The sequence below is a fragment of the Mandrillus leucophaeus genome, unplaced genomic scaffold (genome assembly GCF_000951045.1).
Source record: "Mandrillus leucophaeus isolate KB7577 unplaced genomic scaffold, Mleu.le_1.0 Scaffold157, whole genome shotgun sequence".
Taxonomy (NCBI): Eukaryota; Metazoa; Chordata; class Mammalia; order Primates; family Cercopithecidae; genus Mandrillus; species Mandrillus leucophaeus.
Window position 1 is genome coordinate 4,356,148 of NW_012101554.1, and position 21,004 is coordinate 4,377,151.

Below are 21,004 nucleotides of genomic sequence, written 5' to 3' on the forward strand. Positions count from 1 at the left end.
CAGGCTGTCTGATAGAGTGATTTGCTCTGAAGGCAGCATTCTATACTTGTTCTATACAGTGTGGTAGCCACTAGCCACATGGTCCTACTGAGTGCTTGAAATGTGGTGAGAGTAAATAACTGAATTTATTTGGAGAAATGCTTTATTTATTTATTTATTTTTGTTTTTATTTATTTATTTTTTTTTGAGACAGAGTCTCGCTCTGTTGCCCAGGCTGGAGTGCAGTGGCACGATCTCGGCTCACTGCAAGCTCCGCCTCCCGGGTTCATGCCATTCTCCTGCCTCAGCCTCCTGAGTAGCTGGGACTATAGGCGTCCGCCACACCACCGCTGCCGGCTAATTTTTTGGATTTGTATAGAGTCGGGGTTTCACCATGTTAGCCAGAATGGTCTTGATCTCCTGACCTCGTGATCCGCCCGCCTCGGCCTCCCAAAGTGCTGGGATTACAGGCGTGAAATGCTTTATTTTTAAATACTTAAAAGGACAAACTTCTTGCAGGAAGTTTCCAGAGTATGTAACATCTGTGTTATGATGACATTCTGTTTCTGGAATCTCATGCTTAGAAATTGGCATCAGAAGGCTTACCAAACCTTTGAAATATGTGTGTGTGTTTGAAATGTGTATGTGCTTGTGTGTATGCATATTTATATTTTCATATACATATGTACACACATGTATGTACACATATACATTCTAGGATTCTATAAGGTCTTCAACGTCAACTATCAAGTAGCTTTCAGCAATAAACTAAATTTCCTCCTTGAAAAAGCAGGTTAAGAATCAGAAGAGGACAAAGAAAAGACACTCAGATTTTTTTTTTGACTAATGTGTTCTTCTTTCCCCCGCTTTATTGAGGTATAATTGGCAAATAAAAATTGCATATATTTAAGGTGTACAATATGATGTTTTGATACACATATATGTATACATTGTGAAGTGATAACGCAATCAAGCTAATTAACATACCCATCACTTCACATCTTTATTATTTTTAATTTTTTGTGGTGATGTTAAGGAACCAAACGGGGTCCGTTTGCTGATGGGTAATGCCAAGTCACACACTGAAACCCTGGGTTTTTGCAGTGATAAAGGTTTACTGTGAGTTGACCGGCAAGGAGACAGGAGGAAACACTCAAAACTTGTCTCCACAAGCTGGGAGTTGGGGCAGGCTTTATAGTCAGAGGGTAATGAGGTGTGATCTGATTGGATCTTGCCATGGGGTGATACCAGGAGGCATGCTCTGACTGGACCATACGATGGGGTGATGCCAGGGCTCAATCTGATTGGAGCCCGGACCCTGCCATATGGTGTCCATTTCTTAATTCAGTATCCACTCCTCCAAACAAGCACTTAGGTTCCACCCCTGGTTACATGCTTGGTTCATCTGGGCATGCTTAGGTTATGTAACCTTCAACCTGGGAGTCCATGGCAGCTGAAAATTCACAACTTTCTTACAGAAAAGTTGAACCAGATTAGTCTTGTGAAGTTACAATAAGAACATTTAAGATCTACTCTTTTGGCAAATTTCAAGTGTACTATAGAGTATTATTAACAATAGTCATCATGTTATATATTTTACATACTAGATCTCCAGAAGTTATTTATCTGCATAACTGAAACTTTCTACCTTTTACCAATATCTCCTCATTTCCCCTCCCACTCTTGAGCCTCTGGCAACCACCTTTCTACTCTCTGCTTCTATGAGTTTGACCTTTTCTAGATTCTACCTGTAAGTGAGATTGTGCCGCATTTGTCTTTCTGTGCCTGGGCTGTTTCACTTAGCATAATGTCCTCTAGGTTCATCCGTGTTGTTACAAACAACAGGATTTCCATCTTTTTACAAGCTGAATAATGTTTCAGTGTGTGTGTGTGTATCACATTTTCTTCACCCATTCATCCATCAGTGGACATTTAGGTTAATTTCATATCTTGGCTCTTGTGAATAGTGCTGCAATGAACATGAGAGTGCAGATGTCTCTAAAATATACTGACTTCATTTTCTTTAGATATATATCCAGAAGTGGGATTGCTGGATCATACAGGAGTTCTATTTTTAATGTTTTTAGGAATCTCCATACTGTTTTCCACGACGGCTATACCAATTTACATTCCCACCAACACTGGAGAAGGGTTCCCTTTCTCCACACCCTTGCCAACCCGTGTGATCTCTCATCTTTTTTATCATAATCATCCTAACAGGTATGAGGTGGCAGCTCATTGGGATTTTGATTTGCATTTCCCTGATGATTAGTGATGTTGAACACATTTTCACATACCTGATGACCATTTGTGTTTCTTCTTTTAAGCAATGTCTATTCAGATCCATTGCCTGTTTTTGAATCAGGTTGTTTGTTTTCTTACTCTGAATTTGTAATTTAACTTAACTTTAATTTTTTTAAATGTAAATAGCCACTGTGGCTAGTGGCTAGTGGCTACTGCATTGCACTATGTAGTTCCAGCCTGTCAGTTTTGCATGGCAGGCACCATATCTTTAGCCCACTGTTGTGTCCCTTCACTTAGCTGAGTGCCTGGTCCACATCCGTTTCTTAGTAAATATTTATTGATGACATTATGGCATAGTAAAACTGGAGAAGGAGTTTCAAACCATTCACATGTCAGAACCCTATGACTGTAAGTCACCAAAACCCATCTTAAATTTGAACCTACCAAAGGCCTACCAATTAGCTCTTTTGACCCAAATTGCAGAAAGATCGGGGTGTAGCTGGTCTTGGGGTGGGAAGGTTAGATCCAGGAATGCATTCATCGACATATTATTTCTCTCGCGTTTTGTCTGCATTCATTCTTTCAGGACAGTTGTCCACACTGGGCTCAAACCAACATCACAGGTAGCTCTGCCCCTCCCAACTCAGAGCCTCGTGACCACATCAAATAGAGCTGTTTTCCATTGTAGTGAATTCTGACAAATTTATGTTGCCTCAGCATCTGCTTGGAACACAAGCTTAACTTTCTCAAACCAGAAGCAGCGCTCAGTGACTCCTGACAGTTTCCAGTTCTACACCACTCCCAAATGGCTAGAGTCAGTGGCTGAAGATAAGAACTCGAGGCCTCTGTCCTGCCTAGCAACTGGACTCCCCACTTCCCTGTTGAATCATTTAAAGGAGCCATTCAGGCATTTCCTTGCAAACTGAAAGTGACCCACACCCTGTTCCCTTATATGTACTGCACACCATGTCCTTCTCTCTCTCTCTCTCTCTCTCTCTCTCTCTCTGCCTGACTCTTCATTTCTGCCTTGCATGACCTGGAGACAGAGGACTGTCCTCCCAACTCATTATGCCCTCCTTGCCTTGGATCTTCTAGTAGAAAATTTTGAACTTATTTCCTCTTGTGATGGTGTATTGAATTTGCGTCTTGCATCTGAAGAACTAGGGGCTGCCCCAGGCTGGGTTTGCCCCAGGGACACCAGGTAAAACAGAAGGTCAGGATCCCAGTGCCAATGAAATGGTCAGACAAGGATAAACTGGCTACAGATGAGAGCCACAGGGTGTCTGCCAATATAAACAAGTTTCCCATGTGAGTTTTCCTAGGCATTAGGTCATCTGCCAGGTAAAATAAGTATCTCATGAAAGGCACTGTGTAGACACCCATGTCCAGCTCCCCTTCATTTCCCATGAGGGCAGGGCCACTAGGCACTCTGCTACTAGAGCCCCAATTGAGCTGGGGGCTCTCAAAACACCCACCAAGACCAACTAGAACAATTATCAGGGAAGGTTTCTGATTGGCTGGGCTTGAGTCATCATGTGCCAATTGCTGGACCAATCACTGTGGCCAGGGCAATGGAGTTCTAAGACTGGCCCAGCCAGGCTCAAGGGCATCCCGTCTACATCTACATTCAGGGATGACTTCCTCCAGACACAGAGGTTGCAGTTGAGAGCAGCAGTTCCTACAAAGATGAGGTATGCTTTGCTGGGAAAATGAAATAACAAATGCATGACAGGAGAGGAAGGGTTTCAAGCTCATGAAAATGGTCGTTGTGATGTATTTCTTAGCAATAGACCGTGGATACAAGGTTGTTGTGATGTATTTCTTTGCGCCAGGCCATGGATACAAAACTGCCTTCTTTGATCATGTCAAAAGGTATAATAAGGGTAGTAAGAGTCAACTGGCCACACTAGTTTCCGTCTATTCTCCCTGGTCCTGCTATATTAGTGAGGCCCTGGGGTTCTAGAAACTAAGACATCCCAAAGGAAGGCAACATGTGAAACACAAGGCTGAGCAGGAGTTTGTTGGATGGAACAATGGAAGGGAGGAAAGGGCAGTCCAAGGAGAGAAAACCACTCAAAGGTAAGGCAGTAAAGGAGTAGGGCATGGCGGGGGAGGCATGGAGAATCTGCCCTGGAGAGTGGAGGGGAGTTGTGGAAATGCAGCAGGAAGTGGATCTGAGGCCAGACGTCAAAAGGCCTTAGCACTGAGTGGAGGAGTTTGGGCTTTTAGCTGTGTGTGCTAGGAAGCCGCTTGGAGGTCTTAAGCAGGAGCTGGGTATAGCCAGAACTGTGTCTGTCCTAAAAGATTGTTGTGGCTGGGTTTGGGGGATGGACAAGATGGTGAGAGGAGGCAGGGTGCCAAGGACAACGATGTCCCCATATGTCTTTAAAGAGCTCCTGCTTCAGAGGTGGGCGGTGGAACAGCAAGCTCCATTCTGGCTGCCTGAGTGTTGACTCCCTGTCTCTTGCTCAGACCCTGGCTGGGTGAGGTCCAGATCTCAGTTGCACCAATTCCCAGCACTGTGACACTGGGCAGGTGATCTAACTTTTCCCTGAGCCTCCGTCTTCCCATCTGGGGAATACCTGCCTTTCATGGCAGTAGTAAGATTGCAAGGCCAAAATGGATGTGAGGGCTCCGGATCAGTGGACCCTGGACTTACGCAGACTACGAGCTCAGTAAATGTTGCTGTTGTTATGAACGGGCTGTGGCTCGTAAGTGTATTCACATGGAAAAGGTTTGAACTGTGAAGTCCTGGGGGGAAACTGACATTCAAAAGACTGAAGCTTCTTGGAGCAGTTCTGTAACCAGGTCAGGCTGATTCCTGCAAACCGCAAGGTAAAAATCATCCAGCCCATGAGCCCATTACTCTCAGAGTTCCCAGGAGGCTTGTGTGTCTAAACTGGAACGTGCCAGAAGAGGCTGCTTTCCAAGATCATTTCTCTGGAGGCCAGGCTGGAGTCCCCTGAGAGAATGAGGGCATCGTGCTACATTTTAGACTGCATCTGGGACTGACCCATTTGCCAGCCTTGACAGCCACGTGTCCCAGTGGAAAATCCCCAGGGTGGAGCCAGAATAACCTAGGCCTGAAACCTGCAAGTTCTGTGAGTTTGGGAAAGTCACTTCATCTCTTGGACCTCAGGTTCTCAATTTGCAGGATGGGAACAACACTTGCCATGGGGGTCTGCTGCAAGGATTAAATCAACAAATGCATGTGGCATGTGGCTTTGGCTCCAGCTGGGGGTCAGAAACTTGCATGTATTGAGTCCTTACAATGTGTAAGGCCATTGCTAAGTGCTAGCGATACACAGATAAATTAGATATGGATCCTGCATTTAAGGGCAGGCTTGTGGTACAGCTAACTGAACAGATAACAAATGATGATAAAAGATAATCTCTGCTCAGTACTGTTCCTTTCAACAAGAGATGTGCCAATGTGTGCTGAATATGATTTGTCCATGGAAGTAAAAATATACTTCAAGATAATATTCATGTCTTGGAGACTGTGGCCCTACAGTTTATGGAATCATGGAAATACTGAAAGTAACCATCTATATATGATACGTCTATTCATTTTAATAATAATGACAAAAATATTATTGTAGCATTTGACCTTCAAAACAACTCTACAGGTAGAGATTATTGTCCCCATTATACAGATAAGTAAACTGAAGCTCAAAGAGGTGAAATGGCCTGCCTAAGGTCACACAGTTAGAAAGAGCTGAGTCTAAGACTTGAACCCAGATCCAACATCTAATCCCTCACCTATATCATTAAAATACACTGCATGGAACATCTTCAGGAAGTGTGTGGCAATCAACAGACACAGAGGAACTGGTCAGAAGAGTCTGTAAGTCCACGGATATTCATGGAGTATCCACTCTGCCAGGTTGCTCTCTGAACAGGATGATTCCTGCCCTTGTGAAGTTTATAGTCTGGAGGGAAGACAGCCACGCAATAAATAATTACCGTGGATGCTCTTAAGACACAATCTGCTCCCCACTCCATAACCAATTCACTGAATAAACTAATGCTCATGTTTGCCTTCTGTAGAACATTTGGAGTGAACCTATGGTCCACTGAAGACAAGCAGGCAGGGACATCCATGCCTAACCTGAGAATCCAAACCCACCAAAGAGCAGTCTTCTCCAGATTCTTGCTGGGCTGGCCGAGACTTTCTCAGGACTGTGCTACAGTCCAAGGCTCTTTCTGTGTAGCCTTCCTTCCTTCCTCCTCTCCGTTCCCAGGGGTCAGGCCTGCATCACACAGTCTGAAGGCACTGTCTGCTGTCTCTCCAACCTCCCTCTCTCTCTAACTTCCCTCTCTCTCTAGCCTCCACCTCCAATGAAAGTTTCCTCCAGTAAATCTTTTGTGCTTCTAATTGCACCTTGGTACCTGCTTTGCAGAGGACAGAGTGGATTGAGTGTCCTGCAGAAGTGAGGTTCATACCGAGGCCTGATGCCTCAGTAGCAGGGGCAAGTCATGGGGACCAGTGCTCCTGGGGGAAGGAAGGGTGGGAGAGGGTGTGGCTGAGGAGAGAATCAGTTCAAAAATAAATAGTTTAATAAAGGATTTCACTCCTTTCTGGTGTTCACATTTGGGTGACTCATTGGAGCCTCAGTTTCCTCCGTTGCAAAAATAATAATAAAAAAGTAATGCTATTGCCTCCCTCCTAGGCTGTTGGATTAAATGAGGATTAAATAAAATAATCCATGCTCAATGGCTCAGAGCCATGTGTATTCTGGCAAGGGTGTGGGAGGAACCACAGAGCAGGGTGGCAGGAGGTGGGGGCCTACCAGGAGCCCCTCGGGTGTCCCAGGCTGCCTTACCTTTCTGTGGCCTCTGCAGTCTCTCAAAGAGCTCCCACGGCTCTTCTTGCAGAAACCAGACCTGAGGGAGGCATCTGTTCTCTCTGCCCACAGATATGGTCCCAGCGAAAGGGTCCACCTCGCAGATATTTTGGCTGCAATGTGTGGTGTCACTATGGCAGTTTGACCATTATCTGGGTCATTTGAGCTCGGGAATCTGCCAAATCAGATAATTTTGGTGGTTTGCCTGTCTCTCTGGATCACATGTCCTAAGTTATGGCCCTCGTCTCCACCTGGCCTGGTTCTATGTAGACAATCCTCTTTTCAGAGAGCCTGAAATGAAAGCTGGCTCTGGCTAGTATGTTCAAGGTCAAGGTTTAGGAGGGGACGCTAATTTAGAGTCTTACATTTACCGCCCCCCCTTATTATGTGGCTCCATCCAAGATGGTGCTTAGGCATTGGTAACTGATAAAGGTTAAAATACTGAAATTTACAAATTTTTACATTTAAAAAACACTTTTAACTGAAGTCTAACATATGTACATAAGTGTACAAATAAGGGTTCAGCTTGATGCATTTTTACAAACAACACATTCATGTAACCAGCACCCAGATCAATATTTCAGCCCCCAGAAATCCTCCCTGGCCCACTAGCCCCCTTCCAGTAACAACTTCCCATCCAAGTGTAACCATTCTTCTAGCAGCTTGGTTAGTTTTGCAATTTCTGAACTTACATAAATGGCAGCAGACCATGTGTGCTCCCCCAGGTCTGGCTTCCTTTGTTTAACATTCAGTTTGTGACATTCATCCATGTGATTGTATGGTAGCCATACTTCATTCATTTTTACTGCTGTCTAGTATTCCACAGAATATTATATTCCAATGGAAGTTTCCTCCAGTACACCTTCTGCACTTCTAATTCCACCTTGGTGCCTGCTTTGCAGAGGACTGAACAGATTGGGCATGAATGAATTCGGCATTATTTACCCATTCTTCCACTGACAGATATTTGGCTCCAGTTTGGGGTTATTATAAATATTATAAATACACATTCTAGGATGTGTATTTTTGTGAAAATACATGCCCATTTGTGTTAAGTACCAAATTTTAAAAATCTTTTTAGAGATACGATCTGGCTGTGTTGCCTAAGCTGGAGTGCAGTGGCATGACCTTGGCTTGATGCAGCCTCAACCTCCTAGGCTCAAGTGATTTTACCTGAGCTTTCTGAGTACCTGGAACCACAGGCATGAACCACTATGCTCAGCTAATTTTTGTATTTTTTTTTTATATATATAGAGACAGGGTCTCACTTTGTTGCCCAAGCTGAGTCAAATTTTTTGTTATTTAAATTTTTAATTAGAAAAGTATGGCCTTATAGGACTATCATTCTTAATCTCTTTCAAGATGCTATAAATACATTTTGGATTGGGAGAAGGGGTGAAACCATGTTAGGACTCCTGAAGCTGCACTTGTCCCCTGCCTCTGGGATCTGTGTCCTAGCTTTCACAGTCTGCTATCTGACTGTCATTTGTCCCCTGGAATGAAGTAAAGGTTTCTAGAGATTTTGTAGGAAGTGCGTTAAAGTGGAAATCCCATACAGTACCTCACCCAGGAGGACCCTCCATGCACATGGAGAATTTCATACAACCTCGGGCAACTTAATCTTGTTAGTCTCAAGGATTTCACCTGTAAAGAAAGGTTAGCAATGGATGATCTTCTGAGATGCTTCCAGCCCTCAAATAATTTGAGACTGACTTGTTGTTGATGAGTCATAATTATGGCAATAGTTATCTGTTGAGTGTTCATATTGCTTTAAACAATTTCTGTAGCTTATCTTATTTAATTCTTCAAGGAAATCACATTGGAAGAATCATGTTTAGGAAACTGAAGCTCAGAGAGGTTAAATCCCTTGCTCAAGGCACACAGCCAACAAATTTTAGAATGGGGTGGAAATGAGGCCAGTTCCACTCTGGTCTTGACTTTTAGCTGTGGCATCATCCTTTTTTCTTTAATCAAATATTTCAGTCATACAAAAAAGTGTAAAGAATAATAGAACAAACTTCTATGAAACAGAACATGAAAAACATACTTAAAGCTCTTTGCAAACCCTCCCAAACCACTTTCTTCCCAGCTGTGTTAACCTCTCTCCTGAATTTGGTGCTCATCATTCCATCATGTTTTTATGATTTTACTACATATATGTATGCATAAAAACATATTGAATTGCTTTTCGGGTTTTTGCATGTTATTAAATAGTAAAATTCTATATGCGTCCTATGGCAACTTGCTTTTTCCCCCCACTCAACACTATAGTATTTTAGATTTATCTGTGATGATACATAGAGTTTCAGCTCATTAATTTTCACTGCTGCATGGTACTCTCCTTTAAGAATATACTGGAATTGATCCATCCATTCTTTTGTTGATGGACATTTAGATTCCTTCCATTTTTCCACCATTAGAAAGTGCTGCAATATATATTCTTCTACATTTGTATACTGAACTTTTGATGGATGACCTCTCCTGATTATACCAGGGGCTCTGGTCTGAATATGTGTGTCCTTCCAAAATGCATATGTTGAACCAAGCCTCCAAGGTGATGATGTTAGGAGGTGGGGACTTTGGGGGAGTGATCAGAGTAGGAGGGTGGAGCCATCATGATTGAGATGAGTGCCCATATAAAGGAGTCTCCAAAGAGCTAGGTAGCCATTTCTACCATGTGAGGGCACAGTGAGAAGGTATCATCTATAAACCAGCAAAAAGCAGGCCCTCAGCAAACACCAAATCTGCTAGTGCCATGACCTTGGACTTCCCAGCCTCCAGAACTATGAGAAATAAACTTCTATTGTTTGTAAGCCATCCAGTTTACCATGTTTTGTGACAGCAGCCCAAACAGACTAAGATACCAGGTTTTCTTCTAATTTCTATATATTTATGATAATACTGGACAGTTTTCTTCATTCATCAACTTTTTCCTGAGCACCTACTATGTGCCAAGCCCTATGTCAGGTGCTAGGAACAGAGAAGTGGTTACAAGACACAGCTCTTGATCTCCAGGAGTTTGCTTGGGAGACCAAGCATCAACCTCCATCAGATGGGCTAGGAGGATGCCGAGAGCTCACAGCAGGGCTCTAAATGGAGTGGCCAGGGAGCGGAGAGATTCCACGGACGATGGAGAAACACAGGACTGTGGAGGTTATGACCAACCTATCTTGGACACTGCACCCAAGTTCCTTGAATTCAAAGACCTCCTTCAGTGTATATCTGCCCCTAGGACAAAGTCACAGTGACCCCTTGCAACTCCCTCTTCCCAACCTCATTCTCCCTTTCACATATTAATAGTAATGTGAGTCAGTTGTTTTTTACCTGAAAAAAAAAATATGTGACACTTACACATGCTTGAATTCCAAGACTAGAATTCTCTCCAGTGCCCTAAATAAATGACATCCACACTTTGCCTTGAATATATACTGTCCATCTGGAATCATTATAATAACAAGTCATGGCTCGCATGCATAATACATGCATGGTCAATACTGTGGTAAACTGTCTGTATGAACCTATCAGTTAATCTGCACAAAATGCTTATAAAGTTAGAAATACTATTCTTTCAATTTTGTAAAAGATAAGGCCCAGAGAGGTTAATTAACTTACCCAAGGCCACCCAGCTAGGAAGTGGCAGAGCTGGGGTTCCATTCCAGGTCTGGCTGACTCCAGAGTCCTTCATCTCAACCCTTTGAGCTCTGTCAGGATATGCCTGACATTTCTGAAGGCGAGTCCCCTTCTTTCCACAATAGAGCAATACCATCTAAGGGAAGTTGCTTACCGCCTGACACAGCCCACTCACTACTCACACATTCTCTCCACTTGCTCCAGCTACTGAGGAAATTAGAGCAAATCCTATTTTTAGACACTGTGGTTCAAATGACAGTGATGTACGGGGTAGTGACTCGTTTTATGAACGTAGTTCGGAGGCGTCGGCCGATCTTAATGCTCGGAAACTCTCTTACATCACCCTGTTTTGCTCTTTATAATTTATTTCAAAGATCGCTTTGTTTCTTCTCCCTCCTCCGTGAGTCCTGTAACAGACTTCAGCCAGAAACAATAAAATTCTGAGCTGAAATAAAAGGCAACGAGAGACGATGAGGCTCCTCTCAGAAACCTGAAACACAAATCATGTCAGGGATACACAGGGGTGGAGCACAAGCCCTTAGCAAAAATTAGAGTGTGCTCAATGGTTAGGTCTAGAAAAAACAGACTTCATCCCTTCTTAGCAAAATTGATTGCGTGTATGTTTTAGACGAAAATTCTAAAACTTTACTGCTTATTTTTTTATAGCTAATCGTAATCTGCTAGTTTTGAAGGCCAGCAAGAGGGCTAAACAATGTTTGTGCAGAGGCCTGGCAACCTCAAGACAGGTAGGGAAAAAAAGGAAGAACAGAAGAGAAGGGATGTGATTGACAGGAAGCAGAACAAATGTGGAGGGCTTAATATGTGCCGCTAGGAACACCCACTCACTTTAATCAATTTCATTCTCTTGTCAACATTAGAAGAAATCTTTAGTCCCATTTTACAGATTGGGCAACCAAGGCCAGAGAGGTTAAGTCATTTACCCCAGGACACACAGCTGATAATTATGGGGTTAGGATTGTAAGATGCAGCAAAATAAAATGAAGGACATCCAATTATATTTGGATTCCAAGTAAACAATGTAAAACAATAGTGAAAGTATATCCCATGTAAAACTTCAGACTTATACTAAAAATTTAACTGGGCATCCTGTATTTTACCTGGCAACTGTTGCAGAGATTCAAATTCAGTTCTCTTTGTAATTTCCCAGACACCCCTTTACTATGGGACACATATAATACTGTAGAATATGTGATCACACATGTAGAATATGTGATCAGTACCAGCAGATACTGGTGGAGTTCAGGCCTCAAGCTTCACATCTGCCATTTTGCTTGAAACCCTTTAATCCTTATATCACCTATCAAGTAGGTACTATCATTGTTCCCACTTTATAGATGAGGAAACTGAGGCTCCTCAAGATGAAATAACTTGATCACAGTGACACAACCAGAAAGTAATAGAGCCCATGCTTGAACCCAGATCTGTTTTGCTCAAGGATCGTCACTCAAAAAAGAAAATGGTTAAGATTTAACCCATGCACAGAAAAGCACTTGATATGTAAATGTACAGTTCAACGACATGTCACAAACACCTGTGGAGCCACCAACCAGATCAAGAAAGAAAAGATGTCCAGCTCCCATTAGGTGTCCTGCCCCGTCATGAGAAGGGCTCCTCTGCCAGAGCTTCTCTGGGAACTCTTTGACTGCGGGCATTACTGTTCCCATTTTACAGATGTGGACACAGAGGTTCAGAGAGGTGCTGTGACTTGCCCAAGGTCACAGAGCTTGGAAAGCAACAGACTCAGAGAGGGCAAGTGATCATGATCACCCAGAGGTCACATCGCTAAAACTTATCACCTGATAAAACTGCAAACTAAATACCAAAAACCAAAACTGCGCTTTATTGGGTGTTTACTATTTGCAAGGCACCGTGCTAAGCTACTTGGTCGACAACAGTAGCAGTTGCAGCAGCAGCAAGCACTCTGCCACTTGAGGTGCACACTCCCCATGTCAGGCAGCTTGGCACTTTGCGAAATCCGCTCAGTGAATTTTTCCAGCGACCCTATGGCTTGGGCTTGGGTCTCGAACCCATTTTACAGAAGAGGACACTGAGGCTGGAAGGCTGAGGCCCCTGCTGGATATGCTTAGCCGGCCTGGCACCGGGTATGCCCGGCTCCCCGGGAGGCTGCAGGAGGGCCAGGTGGCATTCAAGGAGTTAAGCGGTAGGCAGTGCTGTGGCTCCGTGCGAGGAGCGCGCCGGGCTGAGGCGCGCTGCTGGCGGCGGCGGCAGCGGCGCGGGGAGCTAGGGCTGGAGACGTGAAGTCCGGGGGAGCGAGCGAGGCAGCCGAGGAGGCAGGGGCGAGGCAGCCAGCGAGAGCCAGACGGCTGGAGCCTCGCGCCGAGCCGCAGTCGGTGTCCTGCGCGCACCGGGCCCAGGCATCTCCATCCCCTGGGCGGGTGCCCGCGCGGGGCCTCGCCGCGGTTCGGGGCACCCGCAGTGCCGCCCGCCCGAGCGCCAGGCTCGTAGGAGCCCGGCTTTCACTTCCTCTTGCTTCCGCCCGCCTTCCTGGCTTGCCGGCTGGCGTCGCCACCGCCTCCTCGTCCCTGGCCACCGCTGTCGCCGCTGCTGCAATTCAAGGCGCACACTCTCCCACTTTCCCACTGGAGGCGCAGAGGATGCCCCTTGAGCCAGACCTGGAGAAATAGCCCCAGGGCCCGGCAGGAGGAGCCTTGGTAGCGAGAAAAGAAATCCAGGCTCCGCTTTCCTTGAAGGCACTGCAGCAGCTGGGAAGGCGCCCACAGAGCGGGCGCGCCAAGCGGGACGCGGGAGTCGCAGAGAGGGACCCCGGGTGTCTGCTGAGCTCCGCTGGCAGAGTTTGCAAGTGACGGAGACCCTTCAGGTAAGGACTCAGGTGCCTGGCCCTGGGAAGAGGGTTCCAGGAGGGAGCGGGGCGCGGAGCTGGTGCGAAATGTGTTCTGTCCCCAGATCTGGGCTTCGCTTTCCAGACGCTTCCCCGCAGGTCGGGGGCTCGTTGTCCAGAGCCCGGCGAGTGAAGAACCCAGAGTGGTGACAGCCCAGCTCTGCGTAGATGACAAACTTTCTCTCTTCTGGCAGAGGGTGGGACATTCCGGCTCATCCAGGCATCTTTCCTCTGGGCATTCCTGTGCCCCCTACACGCATGCATTCAAGGGCTTCTCCCGCCGAGGTGGGCCAGCGGGGAGGCAGTGGGCCCCGTAAATTTGATTTATGAATCACCCTCTTTCTGGCCAGTGCACAGTTCCAAGGGAGAGGGAGCTAGTCATATTTCCAAGTTGGCTGTAGAAGATGTTTCTTGGGGGTGATACTCTGGTGAATGAGGCTGCCTGTCATCTGATGCCAACAGCCAGAGCTGCCCAGGCAATGGGCTTTGTGTAGGGTGCCTTGCAGATTTGCTTATGTCCATTCTGGGGTGTGCGTGTGTGTGTGTGTGTGTGTGTGTGTGTGTGTGTGTGTGTCTAAAGAGAGAGAGGGAACTAGAGACTAGGGGACCAACTCAGCCAAATCGCCTTCTTGCAAGCCCTTCCAGCAGCCCCAGGTATCTTCGAAAGAGCCAACTCACCTCCTTGGCAGAACCACTAGGAAGGGTGGAGGTCACTTCCTAATTCTTACAGCTTCAAAGGGGCTACTCCTTAGGTGAGCAAAAAAATAGGGGAAGTTTCCTGGGCTGCTCAATGAGACCATTCCTATTGGAGCCTGGGGAGGTGCAAACTTTTTGCAGAAAAGGGGCTGGAAGGGCCACATGGAGAGGGGCTCCTGGCATTCTCATCCTCACACTCCAGGCCCCTAGAGGCTCTGCTGAGCCCCGCACACAGCTCGTGAGTTTGGTTAGATGGTTTTTTTCTATTAGTAAAAAGCATGCTCCAAGGAGGTCACCTGGTCTCTGAGGATCATTTTGGAGCTGCCCCTGTGGTCATAGCCCCATAGATGGCATGGTGCTACCTACTTGGGCTTGGCATCTGCCTCTGAGGAGTAGCATTACTGTGTTTAAAAAAAAAAAAAAAAACAGTTCTTGGGGTGTGACGTGGGATTCTGATCTCAGGCCAAGTTAGGAGCTGCACCCCTAGGCTGCCAAAACCCAAGAATTCCTCCAGGGCGTCAGAATCTGACGTTGATGTCCTGGAAAAAGCCCTGGGTCTGGGTCAGGAGGTTGAGCTTCAAGCTGGCTCTCATTTGCTGTGTGACTTTGGGCAAATCACTAGACCTCTCTGGGCTTCAGTTGCGGCTTCTCAAAAATGAAGAGATTTCATGTATCATCAGAGGTCCCAGTTCAGTTCAGACACTCTATGGCCCTGAGTGATTGTCACTGATGAGATTTTCATAATCCCAGGAGGGGATCTTAATTTAGAATTTAAGAAACCTAGGTCTCAGATCAGATCTGAGTTTGACCAGTCACTTCCCTCTCCACACTTTGGCTCCTCCACTGTAGGATGGGGAGCTCACAGTTCCTACTTTAGAGAGCTGTTGAGAGGGCTAACTGAGATGGTGCCTGGAGGGTGCTGAGTGTAGAGTTTAGCAAAGAGTGAAGCTCCACGGTGCCAAGGCTACCTGCTTTCGGGTCTTGTGTGTGGGCATCAATCTGGATGCTGTTTTCCCCAGGGAGGCTGGCCCTGTCCCACCGAACACCAGGTGATCCTTGACTGCATGGCAGGGCCCTTGTTCTCTCCAGTCACCTGACACTGCAGTCCCCGCCCTCTCTCTGCTTTCTCATAAAATCTCTGCTGGACCAGCCACTCCTAGTGGGGAGCCCACGGTGGTCTGGGAGCTCTGGGTGCATCCAGCTGCTGCATCGCCAGGACATCAGGAGGTGGAGGTAGGCAGTCTCCATGGCTTCAACTTTGCAGCTCTCTAGGGACCAGGGCAGAGAAGTTCAGGATGTCTGCGTGTAGGGCACTCAGTCAGCTGATGCTTGAGAACTACCCCATGCTGGGCAGACAAGGCTACTGTTCTTGGCAGGACAAGTCACACTGGGGAAAGAAGTGTCTTACAGCAGTGTGTGTGTACGTGTGTGTGTGTGTGTGCATGCGTATGCTCTCATGGGAGGATGCTGAAATTGTCAGGGAATGCAGTGGACTGGTCAGTGAGATTATTTTCTGCGTGGTTCTGAGGCTTGTGGGTTGCCCCAGGTGTATGCTGAAACCATCAGTGGGGAAGGCAGACCCCATCCCAGTGACATGGATTGAATTCATGGGGGACAGGAGCAATTCCACTGTGTGCTTGCTTAGTCTGTAGACTTGACTTTTAAGACTCTGAGAAAAACGAAAAATTTGCTTTCATGGTAGAGTAAGGTGTGTGTGTGGACACCTGTGTGAATGTGTGCATATGTGTGCATTCTCATGCAGGAGTGTGCTCATGTGCTTGTGTGAGCATAACTTACATGAGAATCATAAGTGTGAATAGTGTCAATGTGAGTGTGTACTTGGTGTCTGATGGATTTATGAGCTTGAGTGTGCATGTCTATGGATTTATGAGTGTGTGTGTGCATGCCTGCAAGAGAATGGGTACAAGTTTTAATCGGTGCAAGGGTGGGTATGTATATAAGCTTGTGAATGTTAAGCAGTTGTATATATGTGAGTCATGTGTGTCTGGGCTAAGCAGGTGCATGCCTGCACAGATGCGCATGTGTGCTCTAGGGGGTCTGTGCAGAAATACCCGTGTTTATGAAGCTGTACTGTCTGCCTGGTGCATGTTTTCATAGCTGTGTGTGTTATTTGCATGTCTGTGTGGGCGTTTCTCAGTGCCTGCATATATGTGATTGTACACATGTGCATACAGCCATGTGTGAGCTGGTGCTGTGCACTTACAGGCATTATGTATCTGCATGTTTTTTAATGTACCTTTGTGTGTGCCTCTATGTGCATATGTATGTGTAGCATTGCACACCTGATTGTCTCTGTATGTGTGCATCTGTTTGTTGTGGTGTAATCGCTATGAATGTCTCTGTGTATATGTGAGTTTCTGAACGTGTGTATCTGTGAATGTTAGAGTGTGCATTTGATTGTGTCTGCATGTACATGTGTGTTTCTGTAGGTGTGTGCCTGTGTGTATTACAGTGTGAACTTTTTGTGGATCTCTCGACATATACACAGGTGTTTCTGAGTATATGTGCCTCTGTGTAGCATTGCACACTTGAGCGTATCTCTGTGTGTATGTGTGTGTGAGTGTCAGTATCTGGGTGTGTCAGTTGCAGTGTACACTTGAGTGTGTCTGTGTGCATGTGAGTGTCTCTGAAGGTGTATTTCTGTGTGTTCCAGTGTAACTTTTGCGCATGTCTCATGTATGAGCGAATTTCTGAGTGGTGTTGTACTATATCTTTTTGCATGTCTATGGGCGTACATGTGTATTTTTCTGAGCGTGTTTGCCTGTTTGTGCAGCAGTGTAACTTTCGTGCATGTCTGTGTGTATGTGTGTACTTCTAAGCATGCACATCTCTGAGGGTGTGTCTGAGTGTCTCTAGGGGTATAAACAAGTGTGTGGGTAGAGGGGTGTGAACATACCTGAGAGCTTCCAAGCAAAAACTGTCTCTGAACCTTTACGATCACTCTTCTCCCTGCTCCACAGGACTGAACTGTGCTTGTGCCGTGCACCTTCCGAGTGTTGATTCAGCAATTGGTGCCAGCTCTGAGCACAGTGTTGGATGTTGCGTGCTCATTTTTCCAAGTGCCTTTGCCTTGCAGTGCTCCAAAGCCTGGTGTATCCCCCTGCCCCCGCCTCCCTCACCTTCTGTAACAGCCCAAATCTATCTCGCCAGAAGCCTCCACTTAGGACGGCTGCTGAACAAACTCGCAGATGTTAAAAGCACAGGTATAATTTTAGGCAGAAAGTCTGAAAATAGGCAGCCTAGGATGTGCTGAACATCTCGACAGCAGTGTTTCTAATTAGGAGCAACTTGTTTTCCTTAAATAAACAAATCAAGTGAGGAAAGAAATTGCCCGAGATTAATGGCTCCCTGGAGCAGGTCCAGATGTTGGGAAGATAGGGACTGTGGTGGGGTATGAGTGGGTCTCTGGTTCCCCATGGACCACAAGTGTTGCTGCTTAGGGGCCTTCCAGATTTTGCTCAAGAGCTCATGAGGCAGAACCTTGAGGTGAGAAGCTGGTGAGGAGGGCAGGGCTGGGCCACTGTGGGGCCCCTTTTCAAGGTCCGCCAGTGCCTGGTTATTGGGGTGGAAGCATCACTGTTCCCATTTCATCCCTCCTCCCTGTATCCATGCCCTTAGCCATAAGACGTCACTGCTCTTCTCATTCAAGGAGGAGGCAAAGCTTATGCCCCTGCTCCCTCCCTTTGGGGTTCAGCCATGTGACCAGCTTTGGCCATTAGAGTGAAGTAGAAGAGATAGTGTACCCATTCCAAGCTTAGGCCTTAGGGGACTTTGTGTGTTTCTGCCATGGCTAGGTGGAGAGCTGCCCTCTCAGCCTGGCCCTAGAATGGGCACATGTTAAGCCCCGACCTTGGTGAGGGGATGAGTTCAGCCAAGTTCCAGCTGGTCACAAGCGGATCAGTAAAATAAATGCCTCTCATAGATATCTCACTAGGGTTTTCTGGTTGTTTGTTACACACCCTTGTCATGGTCATAGCTAACTGATGCAGTTACCAGTAAGTCGTCTATATTTCTTTCTCCTGTTTGACCCTGGTACTGATTCAGAGGTGAATAATGAACACCTGTACTTCTCACTGTTGGTGCCCCATTCCTACCTTGCTTTCTGTCCATCCTAACATCAACACTAATAATAATAACATGTACAAAGTGTTTACCAGGTGCACACACTGTGCCAGGAGCCTTGTGTATCACCTAGTCTTCTGTCAGAGAGATGAATGACTTGCCCAGGTGACACAGCTCATATGCCAGGCTTTCTGGGATTTGCACACAGATCACCTGACATCAGAGACTGTGTTTTTAACCGTGATGTCATATTGCCTCCCAGTGTCAGCAGGCATGTTTTATGTAACTGATGTCATAGTATACATTTGACATTTCCCCCCTTAACTCACCTGGAGGTTCGGTTGGCAGAAATAAATCATGTCACAGAAGTGGGAAGTGTCTATCTGAATGTGGTGAGACTTCTTCATCCATCCGTCCGACTGTCTGTCCGTCCGTCCATCCATCCATCCATCCATCCATCCATGCATCCATCCATGCATCCATTCAGTTATTCATTCAGCATTAGTATTTGCTGATATTCAGTGTTTGCTCAGAATCTTCTCAGCATCATACTCTGTGCTGGGCACTGAAGATGCAGAAATGAGAGACCCCAGCTCTGTCTTCAGTGAGCTTACAGTCTGAGGAAGCGGTAGGAGAACCTGGGTTCTGGAGGCAGATGAAGTTGGGTTCCAGTCCAGACTTTACCCTTTACCAGAAGCAACTTCAGCCCCACCTCACTGGATTGTTATAAGGATCAAACAAAGTAATGTTGGCAAAGTCCTTCACACAGTGCCTTGCCTGCTGGAAGCCACAATAAACAATAACTCTTCTTCCTCCTATTCTTTCTCCTCCTCCTCCTTATGGCAGAGACAGTTGAATGTCACTGCCAGAGCAATGCAGAGATGAGAGAAAGCAGGGGCCTCCAGATCCCAGACAGGGTGACCAATCATCCTGACTGCCTGACTGTCTGAAACTGAGACGTTTCTTTAGGATACAGGACTTTCAGTGCTAAAACTGAAAGAGTCTCACACAAACCAGGACAAGCTGGTTACTCTAATCCCAGAGGAAATATCGGACTCAGCTTGGAATGGTCTAGAATAGAGGTCAACAAACTATGGCCCACAAGCCAAATCTGGCCCACTGCCTGTTTTTGTAAATAAAGTTTTATTGCAACACAGCTAAGCCCATTCATTGACCTGTTGTCTATGGCTGCTGTCAAGCTACAACAGCAATGTTGAGTATTTGTGACAGAGATCACATGGCCTGCAAAACCTCAAATACTTGCTATCCCGCCCTTTACAGTAAAAACTTGCTGACCCATGAGCCAAAATCCCAGCTAGGGTCCTGGGCTTTGAACTAGGGTGACCAAGGCAAGAATTCGATGAATTTGGCTGAATTATTGTGAGTCAGGTGACATATGGGGTTTGCATTCATCCACAGGTGAGGCATCTGGAGGGTCAGAAGAGGTGCAGCAACTCCAGAGACTGTGAGCTGGAGAATTCTTAGATGGAGAGATGGAGACCCAGAAAGAGAGAGAGACAACCCAAGGCCACATAGACAGTAGGAGGCAGGTGACGATGGTCCTGGGAAAAGAGTTTCTGAGTGGGAAGTCAAGAGGTCTGAATCCCAGCTCTTCACCAACTGACTTAGTGGCCTTTAGCAAGTCCCTTCCCCTCTTTGGGCCTCAGTTTTCCCATCTATAGAATGGGAGAGAAGTTACATATCATCACAAAGGACTTCTCCAGTGCAGCTTTTTATGGTTCCCTATTCTTTTCTAATTGGAGTAGCACTAAAGCCTTAATATATGTTGGCCTGTGCTCCAAGGTGGCCCTGCGGGACCCTGACCTACGGACATTCCTGATCACCACGGCTTCTGTATGCAGGGTGTTTACAGTGCCTGGCATTGTAATCAGAGCTTCACTTCCATTCTCTCACTGAGTCCTTGTGACAGTCCTGTGAGTTAAGGGGTTCCAGTCTCCACTTGACCCATGTGGACACTGAGGCTCAGAGAGATTCATTCACTTATCTAAAGTCACAGAGCCAGTGCATGGTAGAGCCCAGGTCTCTCTGATCTTAAAGCCCGTGTTCTCAGCTACTCCTCCCCATGCCTCCCCGCTGTGTCTTTCCCAGGTGGGGGTGATGCACGGTTTCAGGAACTCCTCGGAGGAAGCTTTCCCTTTTCTCTCCCCCTCCTTTGTTAAGCTGGAAAGGCATGCGCCAGGCCAGGGTCCATCCCCACAGGCCTGAGGATGTGGGTTTATCAGTGAGGCTGAGGCTGGGCAGGTGTGGGTGACTGAATGGCTGGAGGGTCTCCTGCTAGGACAGTGAAAGGCAGACTACTCACCAGGACTGGGGGCTGAGCATACTGGGCTCTGGATTCGCAGGTTCATGGAAAGCCCCTAAGCCTCCAGAGACAGTGGATTACCCACGTTTCTTCCCCACTTGGCTAAGACGGCCCTGATTTCTGCCCCTAGAATATCCGTTTACACTCCAGTGTCCTGGGCTCTTTGCATTTTGAAAGCCTCCCTGGTGGGACAGGTAGAAAAGCTAGAATCTCTGGAACAATTACATTAGTTTTAATTTTCACATAGCTCTTAGGTGTATCACCATTACAACTGCATGCCATTTACCCTGGAAACTCAACTCTCTATAAAACACATTAAGA

General features: G+C 46.4%; 1 protein-coding gene across 3 annotated transcripts in view; it reads left to right on the forward strand.

The window, feature by feature from the left end:
* The first annotated feature begins 12,982 nt into the window (after window positions 1-12,982).
* Window positions 12,983-21,004, forward strand: part of WSCD2 (WSC domain containing 2) — a 126,305-nt gene continuing 118,283 nt past the window's right edge. The window contains exon 1 of one of the 3 annotated variants that reach the window (XM_011975547.1): window positions 12,983-13,560. The gene's annotated coding sequence lies outside the window, so the exon portion shown is untranslated. Of the gene's footprint in view, window positions 13,561-15,380; window positions 15,511-21,004 lie in introns of those variants that run through there. The other 2 variants (XM_011975549.1, XM_011975550.1) reach the window with 2 other exon arrangements.